Here is an 11,944-nt window from a genome sequence, read left to right on the forward strand (position 1 = left end):
TCTGTGCACCTTTCTCTCTGCTTTTTGCTCCCGTTCGCCATTCTGTCACTTAGCTCTTTACCTTATGCAGTGTTTGTAGTTTCTATTAAAATTCCATTACTCAAATGAGTCTCAAACTAATGGCAGTTTGAAATAACATTTAGCTCTCATCAATTATACTAGATTTAATTCATCTAGTATGTTTTACTTCTAGAAGCTGCACTTTAGTTGACCTCTTTGATGTGAATAAAGTTTTGCTTTCAAAGAAATCATATCCATATGAATGTATTTTTACTTTTTTCTCAGTTCCAGCAGTTCATGAAATATGACTCCTCACTAATTCAGACCCCATTGTCCTGTATTTACTACTAACAATGAATTAAGACGTGCTGTATGTATCTGCAGACTGGTGACTTCAAAATAAGAAACCTTCTAACCCAAAGGTAACTGGTAATGTCTTAAGAATTTCATCAAAAAATGTATACTTGTAATATCAGCTCACTGCGTGTCCTCTATTTGTTTGTTGTCAAAGACTGTGTTTATCATCGGATACTAGTATGGAGTAAGAACCCCAATAGTAAAGTATATTCCATCTAATTACCATTCTGAATCCCTCCAGAGCTACACTTGCAACAACAGCTTTGTATTTCATAGACATTTCATAATCACACCATGACACACTGCAGACCTACTAAGCATCCTGCGTAAGAAGTGCAAAAAAACTCTGTATAACTAGGATATGATTTGTGTGTCATCAAGGCTGGATTACCAACAGGGCAAAACAGACTACTGCCCCAGGCCCTCAGACCCTATTCAGACCCTTAAAGCCGCAGGTGTGTGTCAATAATTTGCACCTAATTTGATAAATTGAAAATTGTTTTGTGAATTTGCAACACCAAGGTACAATATCTACTAAAGCGGGGCCGGCATTGTTAGCTAATCTTGCAGACCTGTGTTGCAGAGGTACCTGGTGCCAGAATCTGGTTTAAAGACTTTCATTACATTACTTAATATTCAGGCTCATATGGTGAACATTTCTAAATTAAATTGTCCACGATAACTGACACACAGAAAAGCACAGATTGTATTTCCCAGCGCATGAGTACTGGTTGGTCCCTGAGTCTCTGTGCAAATAATTACGCTACTGTGTGTATTGTATTTAACACTGGGAACTTGCTTGTGACAGGGTACATACACAATTCCTGGCAGGCAGGAGGGACCGTATGTGTGGCGGCATCATTAGGGAACAAACAACATCTTTTTTCCAGCAGGGCCTCCTTACAGGTCAATCCAGCCATGTGTGTCATAGCTGTGAATATTCACAGACATTTGAAGGAGTGTAACATTATGGACTATAGTCTAACTCCTCTTTACCCACAAGCTATCCACAAGGTATATTCAGTAAATATCAGGTCAATGTTTGTTAGACGGTGATGGACTTGTATGCTGACGACTTAACTGTGTACATGTAGAGATGGCTGAAGTCTCCACCACGTATAAATCTGAAGAGACAAATGGAAAAACACCTCTGACCCATCAAAGTGCAAGTCCATGTTAAACCTGAGTAAGAGGGTTCCTATAAATCTGGATCTGCAGCTCAATGGTCACCAGTTAGAGACTACTAGAGAAATTCAATTCAGTCAGGTAACTGGTAGCCTTGAGGAAAGTGTCTGCATTATTCTTCAAGAGCAGAATCACAATCTAAAAGCACAGGACTGCAGTGTCATGGAGTGAGGTTCACTCAGATTGTTGCCGTTACAAGATGACTCACCTTGTGTATCATCACTGCCCCATTGACCTCCGAGTTATGTCCCTCTATATGAGCCCACAAGTCCATAACCACACTTATTTTCTTTTTTTCTCATGATGTGACCCTGTCCTAAATGCATAAAAAGGGACATTTGATTGATTATGTGCAAGGTGGGCTACAGATGACAAGCAAACTGCTTTTCCAGGTCAATGAGCTTGTTTGTTAAATAGCATGCATGTCTCCAGACGTAGAATACATCTGGAACAAGGTGCAAAGCAAATCTTGTCCTGTGCGTCTGTTTATCTGTCAATGCAGGGTGGTGATTTCTGATTGGCATTTAACCTTCTAACGCAAAACACAAAGTTGACTGATTGTTAAACTTTAGCGGCCTGAACCAGCCAGAAATAGTTGTAATATTAGCCAGGGATGCTATTATTGCATTCATATAGGAAGCTTATATCACCAGCGTTGAGGGGTAAAACATTACTTTCTGAGTAAAAGTAGTATACTGTAACTATTGTGGTACAAAAACTAATTATTTCAGTTTCATTCAACCCTTCTGGATGTTAAACTGAAGCCAAATTACTCCAAATTAGATGTCAACCCAACCTAATGATTTATTTTCATCATAATTAATTTTCATGCTATCAGTGCACTGAACTACTGCAGCTTGGATGAGAAATTGCAGAAAAGTTGTCTTTCTCCAGGACGGAGTATTCTCAGCTCTTTGATTTTATCGAGCGATGGAAGGAACATAAATCTCCTGCACACTTACTTAAAGCTGAGAAAATGTAATCGGCAGTTTTTGAGGTGTAATAAGTATAGGCAATATAGAGTGAGAATAATGCAAAGCAGCGTGGTCACATATGTAACATATATGTATAACCCTCAACTGTATTATAGTATACTTAATAGGATTACACCAGTATACTTGTATCACAGAGCTCTGTGCTATTAACCTTTCTCTCCAGGTTTCCTTTAATAAGGGCAGAGTGGGCGTCCCTCAGCAAAGACACGTAGTATTGCAGTGTTTTCAGCCATTGTGATTTTAATTATAGGAATTTGGCCGCGGTCGACATCATCAGATCCTCTCATTTGTAATGTGAGTGAGTTGGCTGGGGTTGACAAGCTGACGTCCAAGACTCAATCAGACTCTAACCTCTCTTGAGTGGACAGATTTTCTTTTGTCTCACCATCTCAGGCAAACACGAAACTGCAGGAACCGTGTTTCAAAGTGCATGAAACCGTAACATAAAAACAACAAAAAGAATTGTGCATATAGTTCTATCAGTACTATTTAGGTGTTCTGGGGTTTTGTGTTCCTGATTATACTGTCTTCAAATTCAAAGGGTTTCCCATGCACAAGAAGTTGTCTACAATTAAATGATTGCATGGAGGAGCCAGAACTTAGCCTCTATATAGACTGTCTTGTAAAGTTCAGTTCCAGTCAATCAACAGATCACTCAGGAACTGTTCCAGTCAGTGGGTTTGAACTAAAGATAAAATGACTGTTCTTGCTGTGCGCTCTATAACAGTCATACATCTAGTCTCTTCCAGCACTTCACATGGCGGGGCGTCAGTCAGTGCCACAGGGGGGCCGCGGCGTTTTGTGCCTGGGCGTGCCGTCTCAGGCGAGTGGCAGGCTTTCACCACGTGGACCACCTCTACTTTATTAGATTAGACTCTGGCCCTCCTCGGGTTTGTAATTGCATTTGCCTGATGCTGTGTATTTAAGAATAGAACGTCCTCGGCCCCTGTGGCCCTCCCTTACCCGATTTCCCAGCTGCCTCCAGGGGGAGCAGACCAGCACCAGCCCCGGGATACGATGTTGTCTTAACAATCAGGAGGCAACTGGTGAGGGGAAAATGGAAAAGACCTGCTAGTCTTCCTTCATCTCTCTGTGACTTTGCACTTTCTTTCCTAGTGGATTTCTTCTTTATTATTATTCACTGTTTCTTAACGTTTGTGAGGCAATTCACTTTGGTTCATTTCTGTGCATCCTATGTTTTAGTTCTGAGAGGGACAAAAAAAAAGCAGCAAATGTTTCATTGTGCTGGGTCTCCCTGGGAGCGGGAAATGAAGGGCTGTCGAATGGGGACTCGTATTTCATCCTGTCCATAATTTATGGGGAGACTAGGTTTAGGAAGGGACATTGCGCTAACATGGGGGATGCTTGTCATAAGCATCTCCCATGAGTCATAAGCAACTGGAGGGCGTACAAATCGATGGTGACACATGTTTCTGTTAGCTACACAGTGCACTTGATGCCATTTTCCCATCCTAAGCCTTAGCAGATAAGCAGATAAGCTCCCATTAAGTGTCATTATGTGTTAGTGATTCTTTGTGGCAATGCTTAGCGGTTCGTTTGAGGCTATTCAGCTGCGCTTGTTAGGTGTCTAGATGATACCCCACTATTTGAGAAACTCTCGGGAGATGGTTATGGTTAGGCGTTGACCTCGATTAGTTGAGTCGAAAGATCGGGCAGACAGTCTTAAGAGAGTTTTTGTAATTCATAATTTGTAGGTTATCATGGAGACACAACCCTTGTTAAGGTTATACTAGCATGCTAACTGTTATCTTCAATGTGACTTAGCACATCTTGAAAAGCCACTACTATACAGGGTTGGAACGAGAACTTGACCTCCTCCAGCCGGCTCTGCTTTAGTGGGACAGCAGACCTTATGGCGTGGGACAGTGGCTCTCTTTTGAACTGGGAGTTGCACCAGCCGGAGGTAGTATATCATAAAGTACAAGCTGTCCGCTAATCACAAATTACAGCCAGCCTCTCCCCTAGCTCTGATCCAGGGCCAAGGAGAAGAATACTAGCTCCTGCCAAGTCCCCACCACTCCCCACTACAAGGTGCTTATAAATCGGCATCCTCACAGATAGGTCAAGGTTTTGATTTGGTCGTGACCTTAGTTCATAAATCTGAATGATGTAGGGGCCTTGGTTAAAAGGCTGCTGGATCAACTCTCAGATGGGGCACTCCTCCCTCGCTTTCAGTCTCTTTCTCTCCCTCTCTGACTCTCTCTCCTCTTCCATCTCTCCCAACATCACGTCCCTTTTTCAGTCCCTGCTGCAGTCTCCAATCCCCGGAGCCTCTATAACAGGCAGAGAGAGAGAGAGAGAAAGATGGTGAGGGGGTGAAACAGGCAATCAATAAATCAATATGTTTTGCGCTACTAAGCTAGGGTAAGCTCACTCTCTCAAAGCTGCGCGTGCATGAACAGGCACACACATACACACTCACTTACAATCCCAGCACATTTCTTTCAACACAAACACAAACAAACGAACAAATGAAGGCCCAGGACAGAATGCCCCTTGCCAAAAGACATTTTGTTGTTTTAGGGACTTTCGTTTTTCTCATTCTATTTCCTGTTTTGGATCATTAAGCCATTGATTTTTGTTTCAACGGGTAAATGGTGGTGGGGACCCCCTGGGAGCCGGCTGAAAACCTGAACAGAGTGGCCCCAGCAGGAGTTTCTCTAGTTGTGACAGGCTGCTCCCAGGGGCAAGCGGGCCCTCTTAACTCTACAGGGGAGAAACTATCGCATGAAATCAGTCATTCGGCTTCAGCATTCCTAGGCACTGCTCCATCAGAGTATTCAGTTGGATATCTATAGATTTCTTCTTGCTAAAAGTTTCTCTGTAACCACTGCAAGTACAAACGTGCACATTTAGTTATGGATTCTGGTCGTCACTGAAATTCTTGTAAGTGTACAAATGGTCAGCTCTCTTCATGGATTTTAAAGGATGTAAAAAGTTGCCTGCTTTTGCTTTCCTATTACTATGTCCAATATTTTTAGGCCCACGGAGGCAGTGAGGTTAGAGGAGGGAGCTGAAGAGATACGGTGAGATACAGTAGCAGACCAGGAATTAGTTGGCCAACGGCCAGCAAGATATTACAGTCAGATATATAGTAACACAGATGGATGCACTCAGCCTAAAGAGGCTGACATATTGGCCAGCGCTGTCATAAGAATCACATAATACCTATCCTGACAGGTAATGAAAATAAAGGCCGCTCCACCGCAGAGTTGCATAAGCACTTTAACTTTAGCTCATACAACGTAAAACATTTCCCCTGACATATGGGATATCCCGAGGGAAGTTTTCAGAGTGGTTGGATGTTAAAGGTGGAAGGTCTGACAATTGGAAGTGGTCCCCTAACATGCTGGAGATGTAACTCTTGATTTCAGCACTCACAACCATAGCACCCAATGGGTTCTACCGTGTGTCTCCTTGATATAGTGATACTATTCATTTAAATACATCTCAGTCTGGCCTCTCGCTCAAATGCAGGCATACCGTTCCAGCATGACAGCTTTCTTTCTCGAAAGTGCAAACCCATTCAAACACGTGGGAAGTTGTAATTATGCATTTACTTTTTATAATGTCTCATGTAACAAGCAATTACTGATAATATCGGTGGTGTGAGCAGCAGACAGTTTAGATCTGCTCAACCGCAAAGGGAGGCACAAATACAAAAAATCGAAACATCTTACTTCCTTCTGCATTTCTATATACTGTATGTAGATGTATTCGAATTCAAAGCAATATTGAATTTACACTGTTGCATCATAATGGTTAAATGGATCCCCGAGGTGGTTGGATCACCTACTCTGGTATCTTGGGTGCATTTACACATGCACTTTCATGTGGTTAAGCTCAGTTTGGAGAAAATCCAAGTTGATTTGAGTCATTTAGTACCAGATGCAAAGGGGGTCTGTTTCACAAGATGAGATGAATATGAAAAACTGCTGTGTTTTGGCACCATTCCTGCTGAATACATCAAAGCATATACTTAAATTAATACCAAGGGAGCATGGCATGTGAGCAGAAGCTCCTCTGCTCAAAAACAAAAACACTCTGCCATGCAGTGCGGAATAGTTAAATTAACTCAGTGATGAGGAACCATGTCGAATACGGACATTTTAAAGTAAGACTGTGTCATTTTGAGAGACAAATTAAAAAAATCTTCCTTTTACAAATTAACAGTAATGAAATACATCCTGCTCTTTTCAGTACACTGCAAAGTGTTGCTGCTACAGCCCTCCTTGGTCTCACATGACCAGTGGATACTGTTAAAAAAATGTTACTTAGTCTTGCTTTAAAGCTTCCTTCTCAAATGTGTACCTATGCTGCATTCAAAGACCACCACCTTTACTGCATAAGTAAGACAATAAACACGACCAAATTAAACCAGACTATAGCAAAACACAACAAACACAACAAATATAAAATCTTAACAATGTTCTCCTGCCATTTTCTTCCCCCACTTCTTCATTCGGATCTTCTCCCCTCCTCTTCTTGTCCCAGTCTCCCTCAGTTCAAACAGAAAGGCAGCAGAGATACTTTATAGGTTCAATTTGAAGGAACTTTTCCTCCATTAATAATGAAATCGTATTCCCCTCTCCTCCCTTCTTTCTCACCTCCCCCAGGAACGAACCTGGTGCTGCTCGGTTGCTGCTACTTAAAACTCTCTCTCTCTCTCTCTCTCCCTCTCTCTCTCTCGCTCTCTCTCTCTCTCTCTTTCTCTCTCTCTCTCTCTCACACACTTGGTTTCTCAACTCTCTTCCTCTTATCCTCAGCCAAACCCTCAGTTTTGCACGAGGTAAGAAACAGAGGGGGCTGACAAATGAAACCGATGTATATGAAGAAAGCAAAACAGTAAAAGACAAAGAGAGATATTGAAACCGCAAGAGAAAATAAAGCAAAGGGATGTTTCCGATTGTAACCAATTTATTTTTCAGTGATACACATTCATTTTCATGGTCACCAATTCAAGCCTTCTTCCTTTTTAGTCTTCTCTTGGCTCATGTATGTGGAAAAGCTGATTGAACAAGCTTTTGGCATTATTACAGGACACTGAACAGTAGAAGCCCTCAGGGTGAATCTCAGAATGAATGAGAGCAATAAAAGACAAAGACGAGAGATAGATGGACATTTTGGCCGTGGCGTTCTGGAACGCTTGACAAAGACAAAAGATTCTTCCTTTCTGCCCTGAGTGTGTTTTCTTGTTTGACATTGTGTTGTGCGCATTCTTCCTGCGTGTGTGAGCGTATGCAGGCTGCTACAGTACATGCAAACATCAGCGCTCGCATGTGCAAATGTGTATACTGCGTGTGTATACTCGATCACGTGCATGTGCATATTTTTGACTCTTAAGTGTGTGGGAGTGAGAGAACATTCACATCGCCCACCTGGGCTCTAGCTGGGAGCCAGAGCTGTCTTACTGAAAAACTCCCTGTTGTTTCTTTGGCGGAGCCTAACAGGCAGATTTGACTGTATCACTTCCTTCTTTCTCCTCCTCCTCCACTCTTACTCCTCTCTCCTCCCTCGATCTGCTCTGTTTCCAATACTCATCGCATTCTCTCTTCCTGCCTTTTCTATATTTTATCAGCCAGGGAGTGTGGAATTAGTGATTATGTGATGGAAATATGCAGGCAAGAGAAGGGGAGTGTGTGTGTGTGTGTGTGTGTGTGTGTGTGTGTGTGTGTGTGTGTGTGTGTGTGTGTGTGTGGAGGGGAGAAGAGTTATCTATCAGTCTAGATCTTCTACCCTCCTGTCATTTCAGTGCAGAGCAGAGTTTGGAGAGAGCAGAGTATTGAGGTTATGTATTGCATAGAAACCCTCGTAGGGTTTTAGTTGGACAGTACAGACTTGTGATGCTTCCCTCTCCCTCACTCTTTGTTTCTATTTGCACCGCTCTCATCTTTTTCACTCTCCCTTTCCGTCCCTCTCGTCTTTTTCCCTCCACTCAGACAACGTCCACGCTGAGGCCATGTTCACAGCGACATTAGCCGTGCATGACAAAATGTCCAGTCTTATCATTCACTTCAGAATTTACTTAAAAGAGTAAAGTGCGGTGCCGGTGCATGAAAACACAAAGTCGTCCGGAATAGTAGTTCAACCATGGTTCAACTTTTACAACAACGCAATGCAGCATCATCGGCAACACACTGTGTCAGCCAACTGAATATGTGAAAGCGTGCATATCCTGGTAGATTACTTTGTAACATGCATGAGGACATTCTACTGTTCCTACTGTGAACATCGAGAATAAATCAAATCAAATAATTGTCGATGTCATAACTTTCCAGAGTTGTGAAAAGCTTCCTCGTAACATTTGATCTGTGATTTGAATAAGCCTAAAACCAGATTTCTTGGTTTGTATTTTGTCATCCCGTACCTGAAGCCGCACGTCCAAAACAAACTAACCACTAATTGCAGTTCTGTTTTAAGTTTGAATGTGCTACATTTTTCTTTTTTTATGTTGTGCATCCAGACTAACGTTTTCAGGTAGTAAAGGTTTTCTCCAACACTCAATCACCTAATAGGAAAACTATTTCCTTCTATTTCGGTCAGCAATTAAAAAAACACTGTCCAACATCTGGTAAGGAGGGGGACAGAGAAGGTCACAGCTGGTTGCCTGTCAACCTCGCGGTGACTTCACAATGCCCCCGTATGATGTTGCAAAATGTCGAACTATTCCTTTAAATCTCTGTTCAGCCCAATCCTGCTTTCAATAATCACCTCTTCTTTATTTTAACAATGCCAAAGTAACGGTTGAGTAATCCTCCTTTACATATTTTTCTGTGTCTGTTGTCAGACAGCTGAACGAGCATAAAATAGTGATTTACAAATTACAAACTCTACTTGTTAACCAGGCAAACAGTATTCCCTATGCTGATATGGTCACTTAAATAAAATTACTATTTTATGTTTGACAGAAGAGCTTCATGGGACAAAATCATGTTTTCTTAACTTTACTTGATCATATTAATTATGCAGCCGACTAAGTATTAGTAGGCATATTTTCAATCTGTGACTTTTCACTGACTCGGTTTTTCTCTTTTCTTTCTATATACATTTTGATTTTTGTGTTTCATCACTGTGCCTCTCCCTGCCTTTTTCCAATACATTGTGAGTGACAGCTCATTACAACACCATCTCCTCACCCCTTAACCTTATGAGACAGAAACAAGAGTGTGTGTGTGTGCGTGTGTGTGTGTGTGTGTGTGTGTGTGTGTGTGTGTGTGTGTCTGTGTGTGTAGGTGCGTGTGCGCAAGAAAGCATGTGGGTGGGCATGTGCACATTTCTGTGCGTATTTGAACACAAGAGTGGTTGCATTTCCTCGCTTAGCGCATTCATGGTGTGTTTGCCTGTGCTGCTATTTGTGTCTATATTCACATTTGCATATGCTGTAAGGTATCCTTCATATGCACAGGCCTTTCAAGTCAGCTCTCACTCTCTTCTTCTCATACTCACACATTTACACACACACACACACACAGTCCAGCGATATGCAGCTCATGAATACTCCCAATTATGGGAAACCAACTCATCATCTCTATACCTCAGTGATGGCTGGAGAAGAGGACAAAAGTTGTGCTGGGATGGAAGTGAAAGCCGGCTACGCCGTTTAGAATAGGGCAGCTTTTGAACTTGTATTTTTTTATCCTCCTCCTTTTTTATTTTATTTTATTCATTAGATAAGTGAAAAGCAAAAACCCAGTGATGGCATGCCAGTACCAGCTGTGATTTATGTTCACCTCTGGAAAGAGAAAAGTAGAATTTATGGCTTTCTCGTCTGGCCTAATCTTCACTATATGCTGCAAAGCCCAGGCAATGCAGTAAGCTTAGAAGGGGGAGGGAGAGAGAGGCTGAAAATTGTCCTCTACACTTTCTCTAGTTAGCTTTCTCTTTCTCCTTTATCTTCCTCTCACTTGCTAACCAACTCTATCACATTTTGTCCTTGTCATTTTTTTTTTTCCTCCTCCTCGCAAGCTTACGCGCAGACAGGAGCAGCCGTACATACGCACACAGCGGTGCTTTGAACGCTTCTAATCACACACATGCAGGTGCACTACGCACACAAACTGAGAGAGCTGCTCGGCCCCTCAGCGACACCTTCGCTTCTCTCGCACCAATTTTCTCACACTTGTTCATTCTCCTCTTTCTTTCTCTCGCTGCCTCGCTCCGCACCTCCGCCCTCAACCGCCTCCACGTATAGATCCTTTCTTTTTATAGTCAAAGCTATAGTCCCCATGGCAACACCAGAGCTGTTGATTGCCAAGGTGCTGTATGTCTAATTATGTAACTATCGCAAAGGGGTTGTGTTGTTTGTGAGCATGTGTGTGTATTTGTTTCTCACCCCGGCGCTGTTCTCTATTAGCAATGCCTCTTGTTGTGATGGATCAAGCTGTGGCGATAATCGATCTGTGTTCAAGGCTCACAACAGATTGTGTGAGATGTGTCACAAACATACACAAAATGTAACATTTGACACGTTTGTATACGTCTGTGTGTGTGCATCTCATTTGCACATGAGTGTGTGAGGGGATGTACAAGTGCGTGTCACAGGGAGGTGTGAAGCTATAATAGGTTTTGACAGGGTAAAATCATTTTGGGGGTGCAGATGATGTGCTTTTTCTATCCAGTTACAGTGTGACAACAGAATTCTCAACCGTCGATTTCTATTAAAGTGTTCGCAGGAAGCGTAAATCCTGTCTGCTCTCATTCCACATCGATTCTTATCCAGGTAGAGCACTGAAGGGGAATCTGGGGAAAATACAGTTTTTGGCACTTACTCACTGTGGAAAAAATTGTTTTCGCACTCATTTACTCTATTCCTCAACAAATTCGTACAGAAGAAGAGGAGGATGAAGAGCGAGGGGGGGGAATAATAAGATCTGGAACAGGAATAGAAAGGAAAACAGAAAGAGGACTACATTTGCATTTTAACCTCTCATTCAAAACGGCTCGAAAGCCGTCCCACTACTGCCAGTGTTCAGGCTGGCTGCCAGTGAAAGAAGGAGAAAACAGGAGGAGATAAAGAAGAGGTGGGCTGGTGTGAAATGGATCAAACAATGGATGTGAGAAAAGCATTGCTCTTCTCCCAACCAACTGCAGGCAAAAGAGAAAAGGAGTGGAGGAGTGGGGGGGGGTGATAACTTGCACTTTTTAGCATGTCTGTGTTTTGTAACTAGCTTTCTAACAACACGTCCTCAGAAAGTTGGAGAAAGTATTTTCAGAGCTAGTTAGCGTGCCAAAGAAAAGTAATCAGGAAGCAAAGGAGAATATATTGAGATTATTTTGTTGCATATGCTGCTCCACAGGTTACCAATGATCTGCCTCGCTCTCAGATCAATCAGATTTGGATGTGTGTGTGTGTGTGTGTGTGTGTGTGTGTGTGTGTGTGTGTGTGT

This window comes from Anarrhichthys ocellatus, unplaced genomic scaffold (assembly GCF_004355925.1).
Source record: "Anarrhichthys ocellatus isolate YVR2014 unplaced genomic scaffold, GSC_Weel_1.0 scaffold1, whole genome shotgun sequence".
Lineage (NCBI taxonomy): Eukaryota > Metazoa > Chordata > Actinopteri > Perciformes > Anarhichadidae > Anarrhichthys > Anarrhichthys ocellatus.